Consider the following 20,589-nt stretch of genomic DNA (forward strand, 5'->3'; position numbering starts at 1 on the left):
ATCTGCTTTTTGAGTTTTTTTCAGCATGTTAGACACCAAAAACGATAAATAAAAAGGAACTCACTCTATATGAGAATCCAAAACAAAATTGCTGAAAACGTGTTTTTTCTGTGTTTTACGTAGAAAAACGCTAAAACGATGCAAACCTACCAATATCAAGAAATAGAAAAACATTACCAAAAAGGTATATTCTAAGTGTTTTTGAGCTTCTTACCTACAATGAACGCGAAAATTGATGCAAAGCACTCTATACTAGAAAACAAAAGGACTTTGCAAGAAGAGTGTATAATGAGTTTTTTATAGTTCAAAAGAACCAAAAGGCAAAAAACAAAAACTCGTGCATATGGAGAAGGTTCGTAGATACCAAAATGCTGAAACTTATGAATAACACTCTTAATTGAGAAACAGAACAACCTTACTAAATGCGTGTATGAGTGCTTTTCACATTCTTAGTTACCAAAACCCCAAATAGCGCATGCAAAACTAGCTTTATGTTGGTAAGAAATACATTTCCAGAAAAGTGACTTTGTGTGCTTTTGAGCGTGTTAGGCAATAAAGCACTAAAAAGCAAGGCAATAACATTACATGGGAATGAAACCAACTTTTACCAAGAACTTGCCTTCAATTTTTTTGAGCTCCTTACATACCAAAACGCTAAAACGAATGCAAGACACCCTTTATGGAGAATTAGAATAACATTTCCAAAAACATGTATTTTGAGTGTTTTTGATCATGCTACCTGTAAAAACGCGAAAATACATGCAAAGAACCCTATGTTTGGGAAACGAAAGGACATTACGAGAAACGTGTATTATGAGTCTTTTTAAGTTCCTTAAGAACCAAAAAACTAAAAACCACAAATAACACTCTTTATATAGAAAAAATAAATAAATATATAAAAAAAACGGCAATTTTTTTTTGTTATTCATCTTCATAGGTACAGAGATGCCAAAATTCTGGGAAAATTCTGGGCAATTATGTGATAAAAGAATATTATCAAAAAAGTTAATTTTAGCTTTTTTTCGGAATGTTATGTACCAAACTCTAAAGTGAATGCAAAGCCACCTACATAAGGAAATTAAACGACTTTACGAGAAACTTTACTTTTGAGTGTTTTTCAGTATGTTAGGCACCAAAACGATAATAACATGGAATTCACTCAATATGGGAATCCAAAATAAAATTACTGAAAACGTGTCTTTTCAGTGTTTTACGTAGAAAAACACTAAAAAGCATGCAAACCAACCAATATGAAGAAATAGAATAACATTACCAAAAATGTATAATTTGAATGTTTTTGAGATTGTTACCTAAAAAAATGCAAAAATGGATGCAAATATTGCAAAACAAAAGGACATTATGAGAAACGTGTATAATGAGTGTTTTATAGTTCCACAAGAACCAAAAGGCAAAAAACGCAAAAACTCGCGTACCTAGAGAAGTTTCTTAGATACCAAAATGATGAAACTCATGAATAACACTTTTAATTGAGAAACAGAATTACCTTACAAAATGTGTGTATTTTGAGTGTTTTTTACATTCTTAGTTACGAAAATCCCAAATTATATGCGAAAGTAGCTTTATGTAGAAAATAAATGATATTACCAGAAAAGTGTCTTTTGAGTGTTTTTGAGCGTTATATGCAACAAAGCACTAAAAAGCAGAACAATCACATTACATTGGAATAAAACCAAATTTTACGAAGAATAAAAAAAAAAGAATAAGCTTACCAAATTAATGTATTTTGGGTGTTTTTTTATATTCTTAGTTACCAAAACCCCAAATTGCATGCGAAATATTGTGGGATAAAAATGTGGGAAAAAAATGACATTAATATAAAAAAAGTGTTAGAAAATAAATCACTAAAAAGCATAGGGATAAAACCAATTTTTACCAAGAACTTCCCTTTAAGATTTTTTGAGCTCCTTACATACAAAAACGCTAAAACGTATGCAAAACACCCTTTATGGAGAAACAAAATAACATTAGCAAAAACACGTATTTTGAGTGTTTTTGATCATGTTACCTATAAAAACACTTAAATACATGTTTGGGAAAAGAAAAAAAAACATTACGAGAAACGTATATTATGAGTGTTTTTAAGTTTCTTAAGTAGCAAAAAGCTAAAAGCCACAAATAACACTATCGAGAAAAAAATAAAAATAAATAAATAATTTTTTTTTGTTATTCATATTCATAGGTACTGAGATGCCGAAAGTCTGGCAAAATTCAGGGAAATTATGTGGAGAAAAGATCATTATCAAAAAAGTTAATTTTAGCTTTTTTTTTCGGACTGTTATGTACCAAACCCTAAAAAGCATCCAAATCCACCTATATGAGGAAATTACACGACATTACAAGAAACCTCTCTTTTGAGTGTTTTTTTTTTTTTTTAGCATGTTAGGCATCAAAAGGATAAATAATATGGAAGTCACTCAATATGGGAACGCAAAACAAAATTACTGAAAACGTGTCTTTTCCTTGTTTTACGTAGAAAAACGCTAAAACGGATGCAAACCAACCAATATGAAGAAATAGAATAACATTACAAAAAACATATATTTTGAGTGTTTTTCAGCCTGTTAACCACAAAAAACGCGAAAATGGAAGCAAAGCACTCTATATTGGGAAACGAAAATTCATTACGAGAAACGTGTTTCATGATTTCACAAGAACCACAAAGCAAAACGCAAAAACTCATATATGGATAAGTTTCTTAGATATCAAAATGCTGAAACCCATAAAGCTTGTTTTGCATGCGTTTAGCGTTTTGGTATGTAAGGAGTTAAAAAAAACTCTTAAAGGCAAGTTCTTCGTAAAATTTGGTTTTATTCCAATGTAATGTGATTGTTCTGCTTTTTAGTCTTTTGTTGCATATAACGCTCAAAAACACTCAAAAGACACTTTTCTGGTAATGTCATTTTTTTTCCCACATAAAGCTAGTTACGCATGTAATTTGGGATTTTCGTAACTAAGAATGTGAAAACGACTCAAAATACACACATTTCGTAAGGTAGTTCTGTTTTTACATTAAAAGTGTTATTCATGAGTTTTAGCGTTTTGGTATGTAAGAAACTTCTCTATATACACGAGTTTTTGCGTTTTTCCCCTGGTGATTTTTGTGAAACTATAAAACACTCATTATACACGTTTCTCGTAATGTCTTTTTGCTTCCCAATATAGAGTGCTTTCCATCCATTTGCGCGTTTTTTGTAGGTAAAAAGCTTAAAAACACTTTTTGGTAATGTTATTCTATTTCTTCATATTTGTTGGTTTGCATCCGTTTTAGCGTCTTTCTACGTAAAACACTGAAAAAACACGTTTTCAGTAATTTTCTTTTGGATTCACATATTGACTTACTTCCATATTATTTTTCGTTTTGGTGCCTAAGATACTAAAAAAACACTGAAAAGACAGGTTTCTGGTAAAGTCGTTTAACTTCCTTATATAGGTGGCATGCACTTTAGAGTTTGGTACATAAAAATCCGAAAAGACCTCTAATTAACTTTTTTGATAATGTTCTTTTTTCCACATAAATTCCCTGAATTTTGACAGAATTTTGGAATCTTGGTACCTATGAAAATCAATATTAAAAATAAATTATTTTTTTATTTTTTTTTTTTCTCTATAAAGAATGTTATTTGTGGGTTTTAACGTTTTGGTACTTAAGGAACTTAAAAATGGTCCTAATACACGTTTCTCCTAATGTCCTTTCGTTTCCCAAACATAGGGTTCTTTGCATGTGTTTAAGCGTTTTTATAGGTAACAAAATCAAAAACACTTAAAACATGTTTTTAGTAATGTTATTCTGGTTCTCCATAAAGGAGTTTTTTGCATGCGTTTTAGCGTTTTGGTTTTTAAGACGGTCAAAAACACTTCAAGGCAAGTTCTTGGTAAAAGTTGGTTTTATTCCCATGTAATGTGATTGCACTCTTTTTTTGTGATTTATTGCCTAACACGCTCAAAAACACTCAAAAGACACTTCTGGTAATGTCATTTTTTTCCAACATAGTTTCGCGTGCTATTTGGGGTTTTGCTAACTAAGAATGTGAAAAACACTCAAAATACACGCATTTGGTAAGGTTGTTCTGTTTCTCAATTAATATTTTTATTCATGAGTTTCAGCATTTTGGTATCTAAAAAACTTCTTTATATACACGAGTTTTTTTTTTTTTTTTTTTTTTTTTGCCTTGTGGTTCTTGTGAACCACAAGTTCTTTTGCTCAAAAATAATAAGACACTCATTATACACGTTTCTCATAATGTCCTTTTGTTTCCCAATAGGGAGTGCTTTGCATCTATTTTCGCTTTTTTTGTAGGTAACAAGCTCAAAAACACTCAAAATGTACCTTTTTGGAAATGTTATTTTATTTCTTCTTATTGGTTGGTTTGCATCCGTTTTAGCGTTTTTCTACGTAAAACACCGAAAAGACACGTTTTCAGTAATTTTGTTTTAGATTCCCATATAGAGGGAATTGCATGTTATTTACCGTTATGGTGCCTAACAAGCTGAAAAAAACTCATAAGACAGTTATCTGGCAAAGACGTTTAATTTCCCCATATAGGTGGCTTTACATGCACTTTAGGATTTAGTACATAACAGTACGAAAAAAAATAGCTAAAAATTAACTTTTTTGATAATTGACTCATAATTTCCTGAATTTTGCCCAAATTTTTGCATCTCGGTACCTGTGAAAATGAAAAAGAAAGAAAAAAATTATCGTATATTTTTTTTATTTATTTATTTTTTCTCAATAAAGAGTGTTATTTGTGGCTTTTAGCTTTTTGGTAAATAATGATCTTAAAAACACTCATAATACACGTTTCTCGTAATGTCCTTTCGTTTCCCAAAAATTGGGAACATGATCAAAACACTCAAAATATATGTTTTTGGTAATGTTATTCTCTTTCTCCATAAAGTGTGTTTTGCATGCGTTTTAGCGTTTTGGTATATAAGGAGCTAAAAACACTTAAAGGCAAGTTCTTGGTAAAAATTGATTTAATTGCCATATAAAGTGATTCCCCTGCTTTTTAGTGCTTTATTGACTATCAAGCTTAAAAACACTCAAAAGACACTTTTCGGGTAATGTCATTTTTTTCCAACATAAAGCTGGTTTCGCATGCAATTTGGGACTTTGGTAACTAAGAATGTGAAAAGCACTCAAAATACACGCATTTAGTAAAGTTGTTCTGATTCTCAATTAAGAGTGTTATTCATGAGTTTCAGCATTTTGGTATCTAGGAAACTTCTCCATATACACGAGTTTTTGCGTTTTTTGCCGTTTGGTTCTTTTGAACTTTAAAACATTCATTATACACTTTTCTCGCAATGTCCCTTTATTTCCCAATATAGAGTGATTTGTATCAATTTTCGCGTTTTTTTTTGTAGGTAACAAGCTCAAAAACACTCAAAATATACCTTTTTGGTAATGTTTTTTTACTTCTTGATATTGGTTGGTTTGCATCCGTTTTAGCGTTTTTCTACGTAAAACACTGAGAAAACACCTTTTCAGTAATTTTGTTTTGGTTTGCCATATAAAGTGAGTTCCTTATTATTTATCGTTTTGGTGCCTAACATGCTCAAAAACACTCAAAACACAGATTTCTGGAAAGGTAAATTCAAGGTAATTTTCCTCATATGGGAGGCTTTGCATGCACTTTAGTGTTTGGTACACAACAATCAGAAAAAAAAACTAATATCAACTTTTTTTATAATATTCTCTTATCATATAATTGCCCTAATTTTTCCTAGAATTTTGGCATCTCGGTACCTATGAAAATGAATAACAAAAAAAAAAAAAAGAAAATCCTTTCATTAATTTTTTTATATTTTATATATTTTTTTTCTAAATAACGAGTGTTATTTGCAGGTTTTAGCTTTTTGGTAGTTAAGGAACTAAAAAACACTCATATTACACGTTTCTCGTAATGTCCTTACGTTTCCTAAACATAAGGTTCTAAACATAAGGTTCTTTGCGTTTTTATAGATAACATTATCAAAAACACTCAAAATACATGTTTTTGGTAATGTTATTCTGTTTATCCATAAAGTTTGTTTTCCATGCGTTTTAGCTCTTTGGTATGTAAGGAGCTCAAAAACACATATTGGCAAGTTCTTGGTAAAAGTTGGTTTTATTCCCATGTAATATGATTGCCCTGCGTTTTGCGTGCGTTTCAGCGGTTTAGTATATAAGGAGCTCAAAAACACTTCAAGGCAAGTTCTTGATAAAAATTGGTTTTATTCAAATATAATGTGATTGCCCTGCTTTTTAGTGCTTTATTGTCTATCAGGCTCAAAAACACTCAAAAGACATTTTTCTAGTAATGTCATTTTTTTTTTCTCACATAAAGCTGGTTTCGCATGCAATTTGGGGTTTTGGTAACGAAGAATGTGAAAAAGCTCTCAAAATACACGCATTAGTAAGGTTGTTCAGTTTCTGAATTAGGAATCTTATTCATGAATTTCAGCATTTTGGTATGTAGGAAACTTCTTCATATCCACAAGTTTTTGCGTTTTTTGCCTTTTGGTTCTTTTGAACTATGAAACACTCATCATACCCTTTTCTTGCAATGTTCTTTTATTTCCTAATATAGAGTGCTTTGCATCAATTTTCTCGTTTTTTGTAGGTAACAAGCTCAAAAACACTCAAAATATACATTTTTGCTAATGTTTTTTTTTATTTTTTTATATTGGTTGGTATTTATCAGTGTTAGCGTTTTTCTACATAAAACACTGAGAAGACACGTTTTCAGTAGTTTTGTTTTGGATTCCCATATAGAGTGAGTTCCTTATATATTTATCGTTTTATTGCCTAACATTCTGAAAAACACTCAAATGACAGATTTCTTTTAAGGTCGTTTAATTTCCTCATATAGGAGGCTTTGCATGCTCTTTAGGGTTTGGTATATAACAGTCCGAAAAAAAAGCTAAAATCAACTTTTTTGATAATTTTTTTTTATCATATAATAGACCGGAATTTTTCCAGAATTTTGGCATGTCGGTACCTATGAAAATGAATAACAAAAAAAATAAATTCTATTTATTTATTTTATATTTATTTATTTTTCTAAATAAACAGTGTGTTATTTGTTGGTTTTAGCTTTTTGGTACTTAAGGAACTGAAAAACACTCATAATACATATTTCTCGCAATGTCCTTTCGTTTCCTAAACATAAGGTTCTTTGCATGTATTTAAGCGTTTTTATAGATAATATGATCAAAAACACTCAAAATACATGTTTTTGGTAATGTTATTCTGTTTGTCCATAAAAGATGTTTTGCATGCATTTTAGCGTTTTGGTATGTAATGAGTTCAAAAACACCTAAAGGCAAGTTCTTGGTAAAAGTTGGTTTTGTTCCCACGCTCAAACACGCTCAAAAACACTCGAAAGACATTTTCTGGTAATATTATTGTTTTCCAACATAAAGCTAGTTTCGCATGGAATTTGGGGCTTTGGTAACTAAAAATGTGAAAAACACTCAAAATACAGGCATTTATTAAGGTTGTTCTGTTTCTTAATTAAAATTGTTATTCATGAGTTTCAGCATTTTAGTATGTAAGAAACTTCTCTAATACAAACATTTGGTAAGGTAGTTCTGTTTCACAATTAAAAGTGTTTTTCATGAGTTTCAGCATTTTGGTATGTAAGAAACTTCTTTATGTACACGAGTTTTTTCAGTTTTTTGCCTTGTGGTTCTTTTGAAACTATAAAACACTCATTATACACGTTTCTCGTAATGTCCTTTTCTTTCCTAATATAGAGTGCGTTTCATCCATTTTCGCATTTTTTTTTTTGTAGGTAACAAGCTCAAAAACACATCAAAATATATCTTTTTGGTAATGTTATTCTTAACATTACCAAACTTAACTTAAAAAAAACACTCATAATACACGTTTCTCGTAATGTTCTTTCCTTTCCCAAACATAAGGTTCTTTGCATGTATTTAAGAGTTTTTATAGATAACATGATCAAAAACAGTCAAATTACATGTATTTGGTAATGTTATTCTGTTTCTCCATAAAATGTATTTTGCATGCGTTTTAGCGTTTTGGTATGTAAGGAGCTCAAAAACATTTAAAGGCAAGTTCTTGGTAAAATTTGGTTTTATTCCCATGTAATGTGATTGCCTTGGCTTTTAGAGCTTTATTGCGTAACACGCTCAAAAACACTGAAAAGACATGAAAAGCCTCCCATATGAGGAAATTAAAGACCTTACCAAAAATCTGTCTTCTGAATGTTATTCATCATGTTATGCACCAAAACGATAAATAATAAGTAACTCACTCTATGTGGGAATCCAAAAAAAAAATGACTCAAAACGTGTCTTTTCAGTGTTTTACGTAGAAAAACGCTAAAACTCATACAAACCAACCAATATCAAGAACCAGAAAAACATTACCAAAAATTTATATTTTGAGTGTTTTTGAGCTTGTTACCTACAAAAAAAAAAAACGCGAAAATTGATACAAAGCACTCTATATTGGGAAACAAAGGGACATTGCGAGAAAAGTGTATAATGAATGTTTTATAATTAAAAAAAAAACACAAGGCAAAAAACGCCAAAACTTGTGTATATGGAGAAGTTTCCTATATACCAAAATGCTGAAATTCATGAATAAAACTCTTTATTGAGAAACAGAGCAACCTTACTAAATGTGTGTCAAAAACACAAGGCAAGTTCTTTGTAAAAGTTGGTTTTATTCCCATGTAATGTTATTGCCCTATTTTTTTAGTGCTTTATTGCCTAACACGCTCAAAAACAATCAAAGATACTTTTCTGGTAATGTCATTTTTTTCCACATAAAGCTAGTTTCGCATGGAATTTCGGGTTTTGGTAACTAAGAATGTAAAAAAAACACTCAAAATACACGCATTTAGTAAGGTTGTTCTGTTTCTTGATTAAGAGTGTTATTCATGAGTTTCAGTATTTTGGTATCTTAGAAACTTCTCCATACAGTCGAGTTTTTGCGTTTTTTGCCTTGTGATTCTGGTGAAACTATAAAACACTCATTATACACGTTTCTCGTTATGTCCTTTTTTTTTCCTTATATAGAGTGCTTTGCATCCATTTTCGCATTTTTATTTTTATGTAACAAGCTCAAAAACTTTTTTGGTAATGTTATTCTATTTCTTCATATTGGTTGGTTTGCATCCGTTTTAGCGTTTTTGTACGTAAATCTTTTAAAAGACACGTTTTCAGTAATTTTGTTTTGGATTTTCATATAGAGTGACTTTCATATTATTTATCGTTTTGGTGCCTAACGTGCAGAAAAAAACTCAAAAGACAGAATTCTTGTAAAATCGTTAAATTTCATAAGATAGGTGGCTTTACATACACTTTATGGTTTGGAACATAACTGTTTTTTCCACATAATTTCCCAGAATTTTTTTCAGAATTTTGGCATCTTGGTACCTATGAACATCAATAACAAAAAAAATAAAAATGCTATTTTTTTATTTATTTTTTTTCTCTATAAAGAGTGTTATTTGTAGATTTTAACGTTTTGGTACTTAAGGAACTTAAAAAACATTCATAATACACATTTGTCGTAATGTCTTTTCGTTTCCCAAATATGGGGATCTTTGCATGTATTTAAGCGTATAGGTAACATGATAAAAAAAATACTCAAAACACTTGTTTTTGGTAATGTTATTCTGCTTCTTCATAAAGGAGTGTTTTGCATGCGTTTTAGCGATTTGGTATGTAAGCAGCTGAAAAACACTTCAAGGCAAGTTGTTGGTAAAAGTTGGTTTTATTCCAATGTAATATGATTGCTCTGCTTTTTAGTGATTTTTTGCTTAACACGCTCAAAAACACTGAAAAGATACTTCTGGTAATGTCTTTTTTTCCACATAAAGCTAGTTTCGCATGTTATTTAGGGTTTTGCGGAGAATGTGAAAAAAAACTCAAAATACACGCAATTGGTAAAGTTGTTCTGTTTCTCAATTAAGATTGTTATTCATGAATTTCAGCATTTTGGTATCTAAAAAACTTCTTTATATACACGAGTTTTTTTTTTTTTTTTTTTTTTTTTTGCCTTGTGGTTCTTGTGAACCACAAGTTCTTTTGCCCGAAAATAATAAGACACTCATTATACATGTTTCTCGTAATGTCCTTTTCTTTTCCAATAGGGAGTGCTTTGCATCCATTTTCTCGTTTTTTGTAGGTAACAAGCTGTAATACACTCAAAATATACCTCTTTGGTAATGTTATTCTATTTCTTTATATTGGTTGGTTTTAATCTGTTTTAGCGTTTTTCTACATAAAAAAACGAAAAGACACGTTTTCAGTATTAATGTTTTTGATTCCCAAAGAATATTGCCAAAATTTTGGCATCTTAGTACCTAAGAAGATGAATAACAAAAAAAAATTATCTTTTCTTTTTTTTTTTTTTACTCTATAAAGAGTGTTATTTGTGGGTTTTAGCTTTTTTGGTACTTAAGGAACTTAAAAACACCCATAATACACGTTTCTGGTAATGTCCTTTCGTTTCCCAAAAATAGGGTTTTTTGCATGTATTTAAGCGGTTTTATTGGTAACATGATTAAAACACTCAAAATACATGTTTTTGGTAATGTTCTTCTGTTTCACCATAAAGTGTATTTTGCATGCGTTTTAGTGTTTTGGTATATAACGAGCTCAAAAACACTTAAAGGCAAGTTTTTGTTAAAAATTGGTTTTATTCCAATGTAATGTGTTTTCCCTGCTCTTTAGTGCTTTATTGCCTAACACGCTCAAAAACACTCAAAACACATGTTTCTGGTAATGTAATTTTTTTCCCACATAAAGCTGCTTTCGCATGCAATTTGGGGTTTTGGTAACTAAGAATGTGAAAAGCACTCAAAATACACGCATTTAGTAAGATTGTTCTGTTTCTCAATTAAGAGTGTTGTTCTAGAGTTTCAGCATTTTAGAATGTAAGAAACTTCTCTATATACACGAATTTTTTGCGTTTTTTGCCTTGTAGTTCTTGTGAAACTATAAAACACTCATTATACACTTTTATCGTAATATCCTTTTGCTTCCCAATATAGAGTGCTTTCCATCCATTTTCGCGTTTTTTGTAGGTAATTTCAAAAACACTCAAAATGTACCTTTTTGGTAATGTTATTTTATTTCTTGATATTGGTTGGTTTGCATCCGTTTTAGCGTTTTCTACGTAAAAGACCGAAAAGACACGTTTTTAGTAATTTTGTTTTGGATTCCCATATAGATTAACTTTCATATTATTTATCGTGTTTGTTCCTAACATGCTGAAAACACTTATAAGACCGTTTTCTGGCATAAACGTTTAATTTCCCCATATAGGTGGCTTTGCATGCACTTTACGGGTTTGGTACATAACAGTCGGAAAAAAAGCTAAATTTAACTTTTTTGATAATGTTATTTCACTTAATTTCCTGAATTTTGCCCGAATTTTGGCATCTCGGTACCTGTGAAGATGAATAAGAAAGAAAAAAATATATTGTAATTTTTTTTTACTTATTTATTGTTTATCAATAAAGTGTTATTTGTGGCTTTTAGCTTTTTGGTAATAAATGAAATTATAAACACTCATAATACACGTTTCTCGAAAGGTCCTTTCGTTTCCCAAACATAAGATTCTTTGCATGTATTTAAGCGTTTTTATTAGTAACATGATCAAAAACACTCAAAATACATGTTTTTGGTAAAGTTATGCTGTTTTACCATAAAGAGTGTTTTGCATGCATTTTAGTTTTTTGGTATATAAGGACCTCAAAAACACTTAAAGGCAAGTTCTTAGTAAAAATTCGTTTTCCTCCAATGTAATGTGATTTTTAGTGCTTTATTGCTTATCAGGCTCAAAAACACTCAAAAGACACTTTTCTGGTAAAGTCATTTTTTTTTCCCACAAATCTATTTTCGTATGCAATTTGGGGTTTTGGTAACTAAGAATGTGAAAAGCACTCAAAATACACGCATTTATTAATGTTGTTCTGTTTCTCAATTAGGAGTGTTATACATGAGTTTTAGCATTTTTCTATCTAGGAAACCTCTCCATATACACGAAATTTTGCGTTTTTTGCCTTGTGGTTCTTTTGAACTACGAGTATAAAACACTCATTATACATTTTTTTTGCAATGTCCTTTTCTTTCCCAGTATAGAGTGCTTATCATCAATTTTCGCGTTTTTTGTAGGTAAGAAGCTCAAAAACACTCAAAATATATCTTTTTAGTAATGTTTTTGTATCTCTTGATATTGGTTGATTTGCATCCGTTTTAGTGTTTTCCTACGTAAAACACTGAGAAGACACGTTTTCAGTAACTTTGTTTTGGATTCCCATATAGAGTGAGTTCCTTATTAGTTATCGTTTTATTGCCTAACATTCTGAAAAACACTCAAATGACAGATTTCTTTTAAGGTCGTTTAATTTCCTCATATAGGAGGCTTTACTTGCACTTTAGGGTTTGGTACATAACAGTCCGAAAAAAAAGCTGAAATTAACTTTTTTCATAATATTCTTTTATCATATGATTGCCCTGAATTTTCACAGAATTTTGGCATCTCGGTACCTATGAAAATGTATAAAAAAAAAAAATCCTTTTTTTCTATTTTTTTGTTTTTTATTTTCTAAATAAAGAGTGTTATTTGTGAGTTTTAGCTTTTTGGTACTTAAGGAACTTAAAAAACACTCATAATACACGTTTGTCGTAATGTCCTTTTGTTTCCCAAACATAATGTTCTTTGCATGTATTTAAGCGTTTTTATAGATAACATGATCAAAAACACTCAAAATACATGTTTTTTGTAATGTTATTCTGTTTCTCCATAAAGTTTGTTTTGCATGCGTTTTAGCGGTTTGGTATATAAGGAGCTCAAAAACACTTAAAGGCAAGTTTTTGGTATAAATTGGTGTTATTCCAATATAATATGATTGCCCAGCTTTTTAGTGCTTTATTTCCTATCACGCTGAAAAACACTTAAAAGACACTTTTCTGGTAATGTCATTTTTTTTTTTCTCACATAAAGGTGGTTTCGCATGCAATTTGGGGTTTTGGAAACTAAGAATGTGAAAAGCACTTAAAATACAAGCATTTAGTAAGGTTGTTTTGTTTCTCAATTAAGAGTGTTATTCATGAGTTTCAGCATTTTGGTATCTAGGAACCTTCTCCATATACACGAGTTTTTGTGTTTTTTGCCTTTTGGTTCTTTTGAACTATAAAAAAAACTCATTATACACTCTTCTTGCAAAGTCCTTTTGTTTTCTAATATAGAGTGATTTGCATCAATTTTCGCGTTTTTTGTAGGTAACAACCTCAAAAACACTCAAAATATACCTTTTTGGTAATGTTTTTCTATTTCTTGATATTGGTTGGGTTGCATCCGTTTTAGCGTTTTTCTACGTAAAACACAGAAAAAACACGTTTTCAGCAATTTTGTTTTGGATTCTCATATAGAGTGAGTTCCTTATTATTTATCGTTTTGGTGCCTAACATGCTGAAAAACACTCAAAAAACAGATTTCTGGTTAGGTCGTTTAATTTCCTCATATAGATGGCTTTGATGCACTTTAGGGTTTGGCACATAACAGTCCGAAAAAAAAGTTAAAATTAACTTTTTTGATAATTTTCTTTTATCATATAATAGCCCAGAATTTTCCCAGAATGTTGGTATCTCGGTGCCTATGAAGATGAATAACAAAAAAAAAAAATATCCTATTATTTTATTTTCTTACTTTTTTTTTCTAAATAAAGAGTGTTACTTGTGGGTTTTAGCTTTTTGGTATTTAAGGAACTTAAAAACACTTATAATACACATTTCTTATAATGTCCTTTCGTCTCACAAACATAAGGTTCTTTGCATGTATTTAAGCGTTTTTATAGATAACATGATCAAAACTTTCAAAATATATGTTTTTGATAATTTCATTCTGTTTCTCCATAAAAAGTGTTTTGCATGCGTTTTAGCGTATTGGTATGTAATGAGCTCAAAAACACTTAAAGGCAAGTCCTTGTTAAAAGTTCTTTTTATTCCCACGTAATGTGATTGCTCTGCTTTTTAGTGCTTTATTGCTTCACATGCTCAAAAAACGCATGCAAAACACTTTTTATGGAGAAAAAGAATAAAATTACCAAAAACATATATTTTGAAAGTTTTGATCATGTTATCTATAAAAACGCTTAAATACATGCAAAGAACCTTATGTTTGCGAAACGAAAGGACATTATAAGAAATGTGTATTATAAGTGTTTTTAAGTTACTTAAATACCAAAAAGCTAAAACCCACAAGTAACACTCTTTATTTAGAAAAAAACATAAAGTTCTTTGCATGTATTTAAGCGTTTTTATAGATAACATGATCAAAACTTTGAAAATATATGTTTTTGGTAATTTTATTCTGTTTCTCCATAAAAAGTGTTTTGCATGCGTTTTATCGTATTGGTATGTAATGAGCTCAAAAACACTTAAAGGCAAGTCCTTGTTAAAAGTTGTTTTTATTCCCACGTAATGTGATTGCTCTGCTTTTTAGTGCTTTATTGCTTCACATGCTCAAAAACACTCAAAAGACACTTTTCTGGTAATATCAATTTTTTCCCCACATCAAGCTAGTTTTGCATGGAATTTGGGGTTTTGGTAACTAAGAATGTGAAAAAAAAACTCAAAACACAGTCATTTAGTAAGGTTGTTCTATTTCTTAATTAAAAGTGTTATTCATGAGTTTCAGCATTTTGGTATGTAAGAAACTTTTCTAATACACACATTTTGTAAGGTATTTCTGCATCAAAATTAAAAGTGTTATTCATGAGTTTCAGCTTTTTGGTATGTAAGAAAATTCTTCATGTACACTAGTTTTTAAGTTTTTTACCTTGTGGTTCTTGTCAAACTATAAAACACTCATACCCGTTTCTCCTAATGTCCTTTTCTTTGCCAATATAAAGTGCTTTCCATCCATTTTTGCATTTTTTGTAGGTAACAAGCTCAAGAACACTTCAAAATATATTTTTTTGGTAATGTTATTCTATTATGAATAGAACCAGTATGAAGAGGTTGGTTTACATCCGTTTTAGCGTTTTTCTAAGTAAATCCTTGAAAAGACACGTTTTCAGTAATATTGTTGAAATTGCTGAAAAACACTCAAAAGACAGGTTTCTGGTAAAGTCGTGTAATTTCCCCATATATGTGGATTTGCATGCACTTCAGGGTTTGTACATAACTCCGGAAAAAAGCTAAATTTTTTTTTATTATTTTTTTTTTACAAAATTTCAATGAATTTTGCCAGAATTTTGGCATCTCGGTATCTATGAAGATGAATAACAAAAATTTTTTTTCTCTTTATAAAGAGTGTTATTTGTGGGTTTTAGCTTTTTAGAACTTAAGGAACTTAAAAATAATCATAATACGAGTACACGATTTTTGTAATGTCCTCTTGTTATACAAACATAGGGTTCTTTACATGTATTTAAGCTTTTTTATAGGTTACATAATCAAAAACACTCAAAATACATGTTTTTCGTAGTGTTATTCTGTTTCTCCATAAAGGGTGTTTTGCATGCGTTTTAGCGATTTGGTATGTAAGGCGTTAAAAAAAACACTTAAAGGCAAGTTCTTCGTAAAAGTTGGTTTTATTCCCATGTAATGTGATTGTTCTGCTTTTTAGTGCTTTGTTTTATATCACGCTCAAAAACACTAAAAAGACACTTTTTTGGTAATGTCATTTTTTTTTTTCCTACATGAAGGTAGTTTCGCATGAAATTTGCCATTTTCGTAACTAAGAATGTGAAAAAACACTCAAAATACACAATTTGGTAAGGTAGTTCTGTTTATCGATTAAAAGTGTTATTCATGCATTTCCTCATTTTGGTATGTAAGAAATTTCTCAATATACACGAGTTTTTGCATTTATTGCCTTGTCGTTGTTTTAAAACTATAAAACACTCATTATACACGTTTCTCGTAATGTCCTTTTGTTTTCTAATATAGAGTGCTTTACATGCATTTTTGCATTTTTTTGTAGGTAACAAGCTGAAAAACACTCAAAATATATCTTTTTGGTAATGTTTTTCTATTTCTTCATATAGGTTGGTTTCCATCCGCTTTAGCGTTTTTCTACGTAAAACACTGAAAAGACACGTTTTCATTAATTTTGTTTTGAATTCATATATTGACTGACTTCCATATTGTTTATCGTTTTGGTGCCTAACATGCTGAAAAACACTGAAAAGACAGGTTTCTGGTAAAGTCGTATAACTTCCCTATATAGGTGGCTTTGCATGCACTTTAGGGTTTGGTACATAAAAAAAGCTATAATTAACTTTTTTGGTAATGTTCTTTTTTCTACATAATTTCCTTGAATTTTGGCAGAATTTTGGCATCTCGGTACCTATAAGGATGAATAACAAAAAAAAAAAAAAATCCCATTTCTTTATTTTTATGTTTATTATTATTTTTTTTTTCTAAATAAAGAGTGTTATTTGTGGGTTTTAGCTTTTAGGTACTGAAGGAACTTAAAAAAACACTCATAATAGACGTTTCTCGTAAAGTCCTTTCCCAACCATAAGGTTCTTTGCATGTATTTAAGCGTTTTTATAGATAACATGATCAAAAACACTTAAAAGACATGTACTTGGTAATATTATTCTGTTTCTCCACAAAATGTATTTTGCATGCGTTTTAGCGTTTTGGTATGTAAGGAGCTCAAAAACACTTAAAGGCAAGTTCTTGGTAAAATTTGGTTTTATTCCTATATAATGTTATTGTTCTTCATGAATAACACTCTTAATTGAGAAACAGAACAACCTTACTAAATGCGTTTCAAAACACTAAAAGGCAAGTTCTTCGTAAAAGTTGATTTTATTCCCATGTAATGTGATTCCCCTGATTTTTAGTGCTTTATTGCTTAACACGCTGAAAAACACTCAAAGACACTTTTCTGGTAATGTAATTTCTTCCCACATAAAGCTAGTTTCGCATAGAATTTGGGGTTTTGGTAACTAAGAATCTAAAAAAAACACTCAAAATACACGCATTTAGTAAGGTTGCTCTGTTTCTTGATTAAGAGTGTTATTTATGAGTTTCAGCATTTTGGTATCTTAGAAACTTCTCCACACAGACGATTTTTTGCGTTTTTTTTGCCTTGTGATTCTGGTGAAACTATAAAACACTCATTATACAACTTTCTCGTTATGTCCTTTTTTTTCCTAATATACAGTGCTTTGCATCCATTTTTGCGTTTTTTTTTTTATGTAACAAGTTCAAAAACACACAAAATTTACTTTTCTGGTAATGTTATTCTATTTTTTTCATATTGGTTGGTTTGCATCCGTTTTAGCGTTTTTGTACGTAAATCTTTTAAAAGACACGTTTTCAGTAATTTTGTTTTGGATTTCCATATAGTGACTTTTTATATTATTTATCGTTTTTGTTGCGTAACATGCGTAAAAACACTCAAACGACAGGTTTCTTGTAAAGTCGTTAAATTTTCCGAAATAGGTGGCTTTGCATAGACTTTATGGTTTGGTACATAACTCCGAATAAAAGGTAAAATTAACCTTTTCGATAATGTTCTTTTTTCCACAGAATTTCCCTGAAAACCTACAAATAACACTCTTTATAGAGAAAAAAAATAAATAAAAAAAATAGTATTTTCTTTATTTTTTTTCTCTATAAAGAGTGTTATTTGTAGGTTTTAACGTTTTGGTACCTAAGGAACTTAAAAACATTCATAATACACATTTCTCATAATGTCGTTTCATTTCCCGAAAATAGGGTTCTTTGCATGTATTTAAGCGTTTTCATAGGTAACATGATCAAAAACACTTAAAACACATATTTTTATTTATTCTATTTTTTTTTCTCTATAAAGAGTGTTATTTGTGGCTTTTAGCTTTTTGGTAAATAATGATCTTAAAAACACTCACAATACACGTAATGTCCTTTCGTTTCCCAAATATATGGGTCTTTGCATGTATTTAAGCGTTTTTAAATATAGCATGATAAAAACACTCAAAAACACTTGTTTTTGTTAATGTTATTCTGCTTCTCCATAAAGGAGTGTTTTCCATGCGTTTTAGCGATTTGGTATGTAAGGAGCTGAAAAACACTTCAAGGAAAGTTCTTGGTTAAAGTTGGTTTTATTCCAATGTAATATGATTGTCCTGCTTTTTACTGATTTATTGCCTAACACGCTCAAAAACACTGAAAAGATACTTCTGGTAATGTCACTTTTTTCCCACATAAAGCTAGTTTCGCATGCTATTTAGGGTTTTGCGAAGAATGTGAAAAAACATTCAAAATACACGCATTTGGTAATGTTGTTCTATTTCTCAATTAAGATTGTTATTCATCAGTTTCAGCATTTTGGTATCTAAGAAACTTCCTTATATACACGAGTTTTTGCGTTTTTTGCCTTGTGGTTCTTGTGAACCACAAGTTCTTTTGCCCGAAAATAATAAGACACTCATTATACACGTTTCTCGTAATGTCCTTTTCTTTCCTAATAGGGAGTGTTTTGCATCCATTTTCGCGTTTTTCTAGGTAACAAGCTGAAAAACACTCAAAATATACCTTTTTGGTAATGTTATTCTATTTCTTCATATTGGTTTGTTTGCATCCGTTTTAGCGTTTTTCAACGTAAAACACCGAAAAGACACGTTTAGAGTAATTTTACTTTCGATTCTCAAAGAATATTGCCAGAATTTTGGCATGTTAGTACCTATGAAGATGAATAACAAAAAAAAAAAAATTTTTTATTTTTTTTCTCTATAAAGAGTGTTATTTGTGGGTTTTAGTTTTTTTGGTACTTAAGGAACTTAAAAACACTCATAATACAAGTTTTATCGTAATGTCCTTTCGTTTCCCAAACATAAGGTTCTTTGCATGTATTTAAGCGGTTTTATAAATAACATGATAAAAAACAAAATACATGTTTTTGGTAATGTTACTCTGTTTCTACATAAAGGGTGTTTTGCATGCGTTTCAGTGTTTTGGTTTGTGAGTTAAAAAAAAAAAAACACTTAAAGGCAACTTCTTCGTAAAAGTTGGTTTTATTCACATTTAATGTGATTGTTTTGCTTTTTAGTTCTTTGTTGCATATCAAGTTGAAAAACAATTAAAAGACACTTTTCTGGTAATGTCATTTTTTTCCCACATAAAGCTAGTTTTGCATATAATTCGGGATTTTCGTAACTAAGAATGTGAAAAACACTCAAAATACACACATTTGGTAAGGTAGTTCTGTTTCTCAATTAAAAGTGTTATTCATGCATTTCAGCATTTTGGTATGTAAGAAACTTCACTATATACAGGAGTATTTGCGTTTTTTTGTCTTGTGAAAACTATAAAACACTCTTTATACACGTTTCTCGTAATGTTCTTATGTTTCCCAATATAGAGTGCTTTCCATTCATTTTCGCATTTTTTGTAGCTGAAAAACACTCAAAATATATCTTTTTGGTAATGTTATTCTATTTCTTCATAATGGTTGGTTTGTATCCGTTTAGCGTTTTTCTTCGTAAATCACTGAAAAGACACGTTTTCAGTAATATTGTTGAAATTGCTGAAAAACACTGAAAAGACAGATTTCTGGTAAAGTGAAATTTCCCCATATTTGCATGCACTTCTGGGTTTGGTACATAATTCCGAAAAAAGCTAAAAAAAAATTTTTATAATGTTTTTTTTTACACAATTTCCCTGAATTTTGCCTGAATTTTGGCATCTTCATAACTATGTAGATGAATAACAAAAATTTTAAAAAATCTATTTTTCTAGTTATTTTTTTTCTCTATTTTTGGGTTTTAGTTTTTTGGTACTTAAGGAACTTAAAAATAATCATAATACACGATTTTCGTAATGTTCTTTTGTTTCGACTTAGGGTTCTTTGCATGTATTTAAGCGTTTTTATAGGTAACATGATGAAAAACTCTCAAAATACATGTTGTTGGTAATGTTATTCTGTTTCTCTATAAAGAGTGTTTTGCATGCGTTTTAGCGTTTGGTATATAAGGAGTTAATAACACTTAAAGGCAAGTTCTTCGTAAAAGTTTCTATTATTTCTATATAATGTGATTATTCTGCTTTTTAGTGCTTTGTTGCATATCACGCTAAAAAACACTCAAAAGACACTTTTCTGATAATGTCATTCTTTCCCATATAAAGCTAGTTTCGCATGTAATTTGGAATTTTCGTAACTAAGAATGTGAAAAACACTCAAAATACACACATTTGGTAAGGTAGTTCTGTTTCTCAATTAAAAGTGTTATTCATGAGTTTTAGCATTTTGGTATGTAAGAAACTTCTCTATATACACGAGTTTTTGCGTTTTTTTGTCTTGTGGATCTTTTGAAACTATAAAACAATCATTATACACGTTTCTCTAAATGTCCTTTTGCTTCCCAATATAGAGTGTTTTTACATACATTTTCGCGTTTTTTGTAGGTAAAAAGCTCAAAAAAACTTTTTGGTAATGTTATTCTATTTCTTCATATTCGTTGCTTTACATCGTTTTAGCGTTTTTTCTACGAAGAACACTGAAAAGACACGTTTTCATTAATATTGTTTTGGATTCACATATTGACTGACTTCCATATTATTTATCGGTTTGGTGGCTAACATGCTGAAAAACACTAA

This window comes from Scylla paramamosain, chromosome 29 (assembly GCF_035594125.1).
Source record: "Scylla paramamosain isolate STU-SP2022 chromosome 29, ASM3559412v1, whole genome shotgun sequence".
Taxonomy (NCBI): Eukaryota; Metazoa; Arthropoda; class Malacostraca; order Decapoda; family Portunidae; genus Scylla; species Scylla paramamosain.